This window comes from Phoca vitulina, unplaced genomic scaffold, assembly GCF_004348235.1.
Source record: "Phoca vitulina isolate PV1807 unplaced genomic scaffold, GSC_HSeal_1.0 scaffold34, whole genome shotgun sequence".
Lineage (NCBI taxonomy): Eukaryota > Metazoa > Chordata > Mammalia > Carnivora > Phocidae > Phoca > Phoca vitulina.
Genome location: NW_022589737.1, coordinates 21,567,082 through 21,578,537, shown reverse-complemented (window position 1 = coordinate 21,578,537; position 11,456 = coordinate 21,567,082).

The following is an 11,456-nucleotide window of genomic DNA, read 5'->3' as shown; positions in this document are numbered from 1 at the left end:
TCTTATTAAGAAAACAGAGACAATACATTACACTCCATTCCTAGCCACACTTCTACTCCATCCCCACATTCCAGTACTGACTACCACAAACTGAGAAACTCTGTGGTGGTAACATTGCACAATTTATATAGCCTTTAAATCCAGGTCCCATTCCCCCTCCCCAACACACACATACTGTTACACAGAATCTTCAGATTTTTCCCATGTTATGAAAACAATGGTATAGAATAGTTAAACGTGGAGCTTTGGACTCAAACCAGGATTCAGATTCTAGCTCTGCAATGTAGTAGCTAATAATCATTTCAGGAAATCTCTGGGCTTCCATTATATACTTGACCTGGCTATCCATCTACAGCAGGAAGTCCAATCTCAGGGCTTAAAAAGTGATATTAGTTATTTTGATTAGTCATGTAATATTGAACATATACATTTATCTCCCTTTTCAGATCCCACTAAAATTGTGGAATAAACAACTAAAATTAAATAATATATAAACCCACAAGGACAAACTTGAATAGGGTATTGCAACAGACATATTAACAAATTTTGTTTTCTTTAATTTTCTCTTTTTTTGGTATTTAGGAATATTTGTGTTTTTGTTCAATTTGTTCCCTGTATACTAATACCTAATTACCTCTTGCTTTTTTCTTAGGCTTTCCTACTCTGTCAGATTTAATTGATTTTGACTTTCAGTTTTTTCCTATAGGGCAGTCAATGAGATTACTACTCTTTTCTTTCTTCTCCTCTCATTTTATTTATGTTTTTTTCTACTTTGTTAGAAAATGTAGCATTTGCATAAGAGTCTTCCACCCTGAATCCTAGCTTTATTATTTATTATATAAATGTATTTATTGTTAATATATATGTTAATATATAAATGTATACTTCAAATCTATCTAAATGTATTTACTTATAATAAATATATTAAGAAATATTTTCACTGGTTACTACTAGTCTTTCAGCTTAAGTTTCCTGGCATTCTTGTCAGATGAAGCTTATTTTCTAGTAGAGTTGATAGGAATCATTTATGAAAACAATATTCCCTGATCTTTTACATGTTTAAAACAGCTTCTTCTAGAGACCTGAAACTTGAAGGAAGACTTGAATGGCTATAAAATCCTTATTTCATACTAAGAGTTCAGAATTTGCTTAGTTCATACTAAGTTCAGAATTTACAAATATTTTTTATATATAACTGAATTGAATTTCTTTTTTTGTGACCAAGCCTATGTTGAATCAATGTAAAACAGAATAAAAGGGGAAAACCTCATCATAGCAGTACATGTTTTTCTTGTTGCTTCCCTGCAGCAATCAAACTTTTAGAAATGTCTTGAACTTGGGGCACCTGGGCGGCTCAGTTGGTTGAGCGTCTGACTCTTGATTTCTGCTCAGGTGATGATCTTAGGGTCTTCCTCCGTGGGGGTCTGCGATCTGCGTGGAGTCTGCTTGAGATTCTTTCTCCCTCTCCTGCTGCCCCTCCCCTCCCTCGTGTGTGCTCTCTCTAAGAAAATAAAGTTCTTAAAAAGAAAAAAAAAAGTCCTGAACTTATTTCACTACTCTGTAAATCCATATAAATGTCCTACAACAGTACTGCATATTTTGTAAATGATTCTTCCAAAAATTGTTTACATTTTTTTCAAGATAAACTGAACATCTTTAGTTGAAATAGTTAATAAATTTGGATTGCCAAAAACCCTTCAGCTTTTGAAGTCCTTAGACTATTGCAACTAAAAAAAAAAAAACCCAAACAAAGATTAAAAAAGATTACAAACAAGAATTACATTGAAATTTATGCCTATAAAGCAAGTGAGGAAATAATAATAAGAGAGACTAGAGATGATAATTTTGTATGTTAAAAAACATACATTGATGTTTATACTCTAGCGTGCATGCACACAGTTATTTGAAGAGTACAACTTTTCTTATGTTACCCCGTTTGATTTTTTGCTATAGGCAGCAGTCCCAATGGAAGTAATTTAGTAAATTGTGAAGTACATTTTCTTCTGATAAATTCTCATTTATTTATGTTTTTAACTTTTAATTCCAATCTAAGATAGTGTCCTTATTAGTTTTAATAACCTAAAAAAACAGGAGGTAAGAATCATACACATTTTGCATCCCACCTCACATTCTCATGGCCCACCATTTTACTCCAGTCATTGTGGATGTAACCTGACATCTCATTTCATCTGCATCACATACCTTCCTCTGTCCAGTCCCAGGCTTCTCTGGTGCCAATGTGTAAGATGCCTGTTAGCCATTCTGATACCTACCAAACTTAGAAGGGGGGGGGAGTAAACATGCATGGTGCAACCCTTGACCAATTCTTGGCTGGGCCTGGTAGATTAATGCTTCTGATTCTGTGTCTCGGGTAGGCAGAGAGGAAAATATGAAACAAGACGAAACCAGAGAGGGAGACAAACCATAAGAGACAATCTCAGGAAACAAACTGAGGGTTGCTGGAGGGGAGGGGGGTGGGGGGATGAGGTAGCTGGGTGATGGACACTGGGAGGGTATGTGCTATGGTGAGTGCTGTGAATTGTGTAAGACTTTTGAATCACAGACCTGTACCTCTGTAACAAATAATACATTATATGTTAAAAAAAAAAAATAGAGAGAGAAGATATTAGGAAGGGAACAATGAAGGGGGGGAGTCAGAGGGGGAGATGAACCATGAGAGACTATGGACTCTGAGAAACAAACTGAGGGTTCTAGAGGGGAGGGGGTGGGGGGATGGATTAGCCTGGTGATGGGTATTAAAGAGGGCAGGTATTGAATGGAGCACTGGGTGTTATATGCAAACAATAAATCATGGAACACCACATCAAAAACTAATGATGTAATGTATGGTGATTAACATAACATAATAAAATTAAATTAGAAAAGGTAACTAAGTAAAAAAAAAAAAAAAAAGACTGATGAATCACAGACCTGTACCCCTGAACCAAATAATACATCATATGTTAATAATAACAAAAAACGAGGAAGAGAAAACAACAACAAAGAATTCTGAAGTGTGTTCTACAAGGCTTCTTAGAGGAATTGACTGCCAGCTACTTATTGCAGTAATAATGCTGCTCAATAATTTACCCTAGGAGTCAATTTTTCTTCCCTCTCTTGTCTTCCCAGTTTCCCACTCCTCTTCTTTGGAATAATTTCCTAAAATAAACTATTTTCTAAAATAAACTACAAGCTTTTGTCTGCAGCTCTGCTTTCGGAGAGGACCTAGGCTGAACAAAACTGAAATATGTGCCTTCTTACTGAATATCTTTTTTAAAATTAAAACTACAAAAAATGAAATTCATCATATCTCAGAATTTTATTGCCTAAATTCTATTAACAGAAAAAAGAAAAGACAACTTCACAGACTGTAAGTTTGAAGCTATTGTCAATTAGGAAGAATTGATTTCCTTGTACAATAATTGCTGGCATTTCCATAACATTACATTTCCTTTACTGTCTACAATGCTGGCTTTTCCAAACATTTTCAACTTTCATTAAACTTCGGCTCTTTAGTTGGTGCATATGGGTGCCAAATGACTTGTTCAGATTTGAATAAGCAAAATTTAAAATGTTGCTGACTCATTTATTTGTAGCCCACTTTTCTGTCATCCTATAAATAAAGAAATAATCACTAGGACTTTCAGTTTCTACAAAATTTTATATGCATGGTCCTGATTTTGGAATATTCTACATTTTTTTCTAAAGAGAAAGCCCATTTTTGTGATAGTTTCTTGTATATCTTCTTTCCTTCCAAAATATAAACTTATGCAGTTTGTCAAAGTGGATTAAAAGATTGTTTTTAAAGAACATTAAGACATACGAATCCACTTTATATATCCAAGTAACGTGTAAGATCCTTGAAGGCAGGGATTTTTGTCTCTTTATTCACTATTATATCCTGAATGCTTAAAACAATGACTGACATAAGATAGGCACTCAATAAGTATTTGTTGAATAAACTGAAGGAATGAATTTGTATGTGCTTAATAGGAAAAGAAAAGACAATCAAATCAAATTCAAAAGATGGTCAACTACAACCAAATTTTTTCTTTAGCTTGTAGAATTTGGAGAAAAGTGAACAAAAATGTAAATATAGAAATTAATTTGGAGATATTTATATTACAATAAACAAAACAATATTTAAAAACATACAAAGTCCATGTAGACTGAAAAGTTAGTTTGCATGAAAGCAGCAGAAGGAAACCTTTAAGTTGGAATCTATTTCTTTCTAAAAAACAGCTTAACTATGGTTAATTATGGACTCAAGTCTCCCAAAACTTATGCATTGTTATGATATAAATATTTTGCCACAAGATGGCAGCAAAGATTTATTTTAGAATCACTGGACGCAGACCAAATGATGTACATCTTTAAAAGTTACAGTGAGTAAGGAAAGTGGGGGATACATTTTTATTATTCCTGGGAGGTACCACTTCATTAGAAAGGTTGTATCATTGGTACCTAGAGTTTCTGTGACTCTTTACACATGCCCCCTTTTTTATACTCTCCAATTTTATTTTCTTTACGTCCTTCCAGATTAATCTTAAATTACAAATCTGAACATGTCACTTCACTAAAAAAAAAAGAAAACTTCAATAATTTCCTAAGCTATATGGAATAAAGAATAATAGTTTTATTTATTTATTTTTTTTTTTTTTAAGATTTTATTTATTTATTTGACAGAGAGATAAAGAGCACAAGTAGGCAGAGAGGCAGGCAGAGGGAGAGGGAGAAGCAGGCTCCCCGCTGAGCAGGGAGCCCGATGTGGGGCTTGATCCCAGGACCCTGGGATCATGACCTGAGCCGAAGGCAGCCGCTTAACCAACTAAGCCACCCAGGCACCCCAATCTTTTTAGTTTATTCACTCAGCCTATTCAGTAACTATATTCTATGTACAAGTTGCCATGATAGGCACTAGGAGTAGAAACGTGAATAATGCTTGGAGCTTTTCATTTTGGGAATTACAAACATGTAAAGATACAGCTGCCACAAAGCACTTACCTGGAGAAAGTTTGATTTGGGGACTGATGAGGCACAAAAAGGGAAGAAGGTGAGAGATGAGTTTGACTGTGGGGCATCGAGGTCTGGAATTCAGGGAAAATGTCTGGGCTTGAGAGAGCAGTTTGAGAATCAACACACAAGTATAATTGAAGGGCATATAAATATAACTGGTGAATTTTTTCATTGAGTCCCCTTTTAAAAAATGTATACATTATAATTACAAAAAATACTTAAGAACAATAGAAATGATTAATGTGAAATTCACCCAGAATATATATATGAATATGTGAGAGAGAGAGAGAGACTTATCTTACACATAAACACAACCTATCTGTGCATGCTCTGTATGTTTGTCTATGTATATATAACAGATCATAAATAGGGTCATAAAACACATCTTGTTTTTGTAACTGCAATTCACTTCAAAGTAAGTCGAGGTGGGGAAGCTGGAGGGGGCAGCAAATGAGACTGAAGAAGACTGGCTGCATAAAAGGAAAGGCAAGCTGTGTAAGAATCCGGAGAATAGTACCACGTATGACAAGAAATGAATGACTTTTAGGAATGGAATAATTTAGTGTCAAGTTCTACAGAGTGATTAACTGAGAAGAGAACAAAGAACAATCGATTGGATTTGGCAATTAGTATCCTGGATGGTGACCTCTGCCAGAATAGCTTTAGCCTGACTGCTTTGTGACAATGAGGGATGAGAAGCAAGGAAGGGGTGGCAGTTGTCATGAACTTTCCCTGTGAGAAGATCCCCTTGAAATGGAAGAGATTAAAGCATAAGTATAATTTGTGAAGAAACAACCTGGTGGACAAAGAAAGGTCTAAAATATAAGACAAATAGGAAATAACTAATAGAACAAGATTCTGGAAATGGTCAGATGTGGTTTAAAACAAAAACTAGGTGAGCGGCCCTCTTGGCGCAGTGGGCAGCGAGTCAGTCTCATAAAACAAAAACTAGGTGAAGTATTTGTTTATACATAAAGAGAGGGTTTTTTTTTTAAGATTTTGTTTTTTTAATTTATTAGAGAGAGAGAGAGAGAATCTCAAGCAGACTCCCCACTGAGCAGAGAGCCCCACTTGGGGCTCGATCTCATGACCCTGAGATCATGACCTGAGCCAAAATCAAGAGTCGGACATTTAACTGACTGAGCCACCCGGTGCCCCTGTTTTTGTTTTTGTTTTCCTTTTGAGTATAGTTAAGTTTTTAGGTGCAGAAGTGGAAATTCACATTCAGGAATATTTACACTATGGTCTCAATCCTTTATTGATACACTTCATGTGGCTTACACATGAATCAAACTGAATTATTTCCTCTTGTCCTGATATTTCCACCCCATGATTTCCTTATTGCTTTGTTTACTTCATTCTCTCTTCTCCAATCTCTTCTTGTTTAAAGCTTATACATTCCTTAAGGTCCCAAACAAATTATACTTCCTACTGGAGCTAAGTTGACAAGCACAAGTTGACAATTAGAGTTTCTCAGCAGGGTGGCTCAGTCAGTTAAGCGTCTGCCTTTTCAGCTCAGGTCATGATCCCAGGGTCCTGGGATTGAGTCCCACATTGGGCTCCTGGCTCAGCAGGGAGCCTGCACCTCCCTCTACCTGCCTCTCTCTCTCTCACTCTTGCTCTCTGACAAATAAATAAATAAAATCTTAAAGAAAATGTAAGAAAGGGGCGCCTGGGTGGCTCAGTTGTTAAGCATCTGCCTTCGGCTCGGGTCGTGATCCTGGGGTCCTGGGATCGAGCCCCACATCGGGCTCCTTGCTCTGTGGGAGGCCTGCTTCTCCCTCTCCCACTCCCCCTGCTTGTGTTCCTTCTCTCGCTGTGTCTCTCGCTGTCAAATAAATAAATAAAATCTTTAAAAAAAAAAAAAAGAAAATGTAAGAAAAAAAGAGTTCCTCAGCAGGGGCACCTGGATGGTGCAGCTGGTTAAGCAGCAAACTACTGGTTTCGGCTAGGCTGGCAATCTCAGGCTCAGGGTGGAGTCCACTTGGGACTCTCTCTCCCTCTCCCTCTGCCCATCCCCCCCCATACTTGTGCTCTCTCTCTCTTTCCCTAATAAATAAATAAGTCTTTAAAAAAGATTTCCTTAGCAAATGCTTTTGTTAAATGAAGTAATAGTGAATAATTGGCCCTATTGCGAGTCCCTTTAAAATAATTTATTTTTGGTTTTAAAAATCAGAAAGTCTTAATTACATGTCTTAAATATAGATACAGAATATTTTGATCTATTTTTCATCAATGAGTATTGAACTTTAGATTTTGATCCTAAAATCATTTTGCCTTTTGTTCACGCATATTAAATATTTTATTTTATTATTCTTTTAAAGATTTTTTTGGAGATTTTATTTATTCATTTGATAGAGAGACAGAACACAAGCAGGGGGAGTGGCAGGAAAAGGGAGAGGGAGAAGCAGGCTCCCCGCTGAGCAGGGAGCCTGATGTGGGGCTCGATCCCAGAACCCTGGGATCATGACCTGAGCCGAAGGCAGATGCTTAACCATCTGAGCCACGCAGGTGCCCTCATGCATATTAAATATTTTAATCAAAATTATTACAAAACTGATTATTTTTCTGTGTGAAAATATCTGGGGGAAAATAAAAAATATATATTTGGGGGACTAGATGCCATTGTATCAGTTTAATCTGTTGATCAATTTTTTCTCCACAGTTCACAGTTTTGCCATTTTCATTTTAAATTTACTGACATTATTTTCATTAATATGATTTTTTCTTATTAAGTTTTTAGCTAACATTGGATCCATTGATTGTTTTTTCCTATATAACATATTATCATTTATGATTTATGCTACTAGAATTTTCTTTGGTGACCATTATTTCTACCAAATCCAGTGTGCTTGCATCAAATTTTTACATAGCACAATGTTAACACCTAGAGTTTTATCTATTCACAAATGTGTTGGTCTTGCATATTTGTACCAGTTATAGTCATCAAAATCTTAAAGACTGAAAGTTTGTATTCATTTGTTGGTTAATCTTAGAAAAAAAATATAGAACAATTGCTTTCAGATAGTTTAAGATTGAGCTAATGTCCAGGGCTGGCTTGTTGTATGGATCAAGTAGAAACATGATGTTTAAGCTACATTTATAATGTACTTTTTCTTTTCTTAGAGTCTGCAAAATGAGTCAGCTTAAGAGATATCATTTAAGTAGATATTTAAAAATCATATATTTGGTCAATTATCTGTGGTTCTGAATAATATATGCTTAGGCTTTTTTTCCATTTCTTTGAATAACTAAGGCAATACAAATTATTTTGTGGGAAATATTAGTGATAAAATCCTCATGAGTTGGTCATGAGATAATTGAATGAGGAATTCATAAAAATCAAAGGAGAATATGTTTGAGAACTGAAGAGAAACAGTATTGTAATACAAGAACAGAAGTTTTAAATAAATATAGTTTCAGGAAAAATGTTCCAATACCAAAATCATGCTATGAAATATCTTCCCATGGGAAGTGTGAACACTTCAGCTATTCAAAACCAGCCTGGAAACAGCATTAAAAAATATACCCTTGGGAGTAATTTTATACAGTGGTTGAGTTGACTAGGAGCCTAATAGGCCTCTACCATATCTACTTGGTATGGCTTAAATAAAATAGCAACTTCTACACAGTATTTGCCATTGGAAAGTAGAAATTAAAAAATAATGTGGCCAGTGCAGGTAACATGATTCTTTTAATAAAATACAGTCACATTTTACTGACCTATCAAATAATAGAAGTAATGATGATTTTCAAAGAATTTTGGAAATAAAAAATGTTATGAAGTGTTGTCAGGCTCTATAATATATTTTTATTCACCTATATTACTTCTCTGGAAAAACAATTCTATAAGCTGAGAAGTGGAAAAGCAAGGGGGCTAATATAAAGAAAAGGAAAAAATAAATAAGAAGGAAGCAGAAAACATCTGCTAGGAACTTTAAGGACATCAGACTTTAATGGGACCTGTTCAGAATATATTTGTATTTATAGTAAAATAAAAAAAGAAATCCAGATTTTTCAGTTTCAAATGTGTTAAGAAGTAAATAATTACTCTGTTTTTATGAATACTAATCTTTTACTGGTAGCATTGCCATTTTCAAGATCTAATGTAAAGAATACTTCATTGGTTAAACTTTTGAGTATCTGTTTCATAATGTTTCAGTTCATTTTTCATCATTGGAAATAAGTAAATATGTCTGAAACTAGCTACGCAAACTATAAGTCCAGAAGTTAAGAGCAGTTTGATCAACATATATTTCCATAATAGAGTATTCCATATTTATTAAAAACTGACAGTCCAAGGCTCTTTAAAAACAGCAAAAGTCAACAAAATAATGTCTAAATATATGCATGTTTAAACTTGTCTATCTAAATATGATTTCATACTTTTTAATAATTGCTGAAAACATGGGATCATTCTGTTCTTTTACATTCATTAAAATACGACAACAAGAACACTTCAGTGCTTACCCTGTTCCAGCTCTTTCCATTAATTAATTCTCACAAGAACTGAGATGGGTACTTTATTATTCCAAGTTTTCAGATTAGGAAAATGAGGCATAAAAGAGTTAATTAACTACCCTAAGTTATAACAGCTTGTAGGTTGCAAAGACTTAATTCAAACCCAGCCATCCTAAATCCAGAGCTCATATAATGGGGCTCTGTCTAAAGCATTTAAAATAAGTTTACTTTATAGTATTTGGGCGTTACAGAATGAACACAACAAAATACTAATATACATTGTAGTAGTTGTGCAATTAATTGCTATTACCTTCTCAGTAAGTGTTGTCTTGTAGCTAAAGTTAAATCTTACTTTCCCTTCTAAGTGCCTAATACAATGTCATTATATAATTCTGTGGATGCCTGATGCATATTTGTTAAGTTATATATTAAAGTTTCACAGAGGAAGTTGCTCAGAAAAAGGAGAGGGGGCAATATTTGAAAGCTACGTTTATTCTATAGAGGAAGTTTTTTTTTTTTTTTTAATTTAAACAGGGCCCTTGGGTGGCTCAGTCGTTTGAGCATCCAATTCTTGGTTTTGGCTCAGGTCACGATCTCAGGGTCGTGAGATGGAGCCTGAATGCCTCCAGCTCCAAGCCCCAAGGCCTCCAGCTCCGTGCTCAGCAGGGGCGTCTGTTATTCTCTCTCTCCTCTCCCTCTGCCCGTCCCCACACTTGCGCACATGCTCTCTCTCTCTCTAAAATAAATAAGTGAATCTTTAAATAAATTTTAAATAAATTCTAATTTTGTGATGATTGAAGATTCACATGCAGCTGTAAAAAGATAATACTGAGGGATCCCATGGACCCTTTATATGGTTTCTCCTCACATGGTGATATTTTGTAAAACTATAATACAGATACCATGATGAGGAAATTGAGATTGATACAACCAATTCATCTTTTTCAATTTCCCCAGGTTTACCTGTACTACTTGCATGTGTTCATTTGTGTGCGTGTATTTAGTTGTATGCAATTTTGTCACATGTATCAGTTCATGTAACTGCCATGGCAATCAAGATACAAAACAATTCCATCACTACCAGAGTACCTATTGTACCATTGTTTTTTTTTTTTTTTTGAGAGAGGGAACGGGGAGGGGCAGAGGGAGAGAAAGAATCTTAATCGCAACCTTGGGAACATGACCTGAGCCAAAATCAAGAGCCTGATGCTTAACCAACTGAGTGACCCAGGTGTCCCCCTACTGTACCCTTTTAAATGCCCTCCAGTTCCTCCACCGTCCATAATCCTTAACAACCACTAATGTGGTCTCTATACTTTTGCCATTTCCACAATGTTGTGAGTGGAATTTTATAGCATGAAATCTTTTAGGATTTTTTTTTTTTCACTCATAATTCTCTGGAGACTTATCCAAATTGTTGTACATATCAATACTTCATTGCTTTTTATTGATGGGTAATATTCCATAGTACGTATGTGCCACAATTTGTTTAACCTTTCACCCGCTGGAGCACATCTGGGTTGTTTTCGGTTTTTAGCTGTTACAGGTAAAGCTACTAGGAACATCTATCTACAGGTTTTTGCATGAACATAAGTATTCATTTCTCTGGGATAAATGTCCATGGGTGCAACTGCTGGGTCAAATAGTAGGTGCGTGTTTAGCTTATAAGAAAATGGCCAACCTGTTCCATGGTAGCTGTACTATTTCACATTCCCATAGTGATGTATGAGTGATCCAGTTTCTCTGCATGCTTGCCAGCATTTGGCATTGTCACTATTTTTAATTTTAGCCATCTGATAGATATGTAGTAAGATCTCACTGTAGTTTTAATTTTCATATCTCTAATGGCAAATCACGTTGAACATTTTTTCACATGCCATCAGTCTATCCTCTTTGGTGATATATAGATGGCACATTTTATTTTATCCCTTGGTGACATGTCCATTAGTCTTTGTCTATATTCTAGCTGGATTATTCTT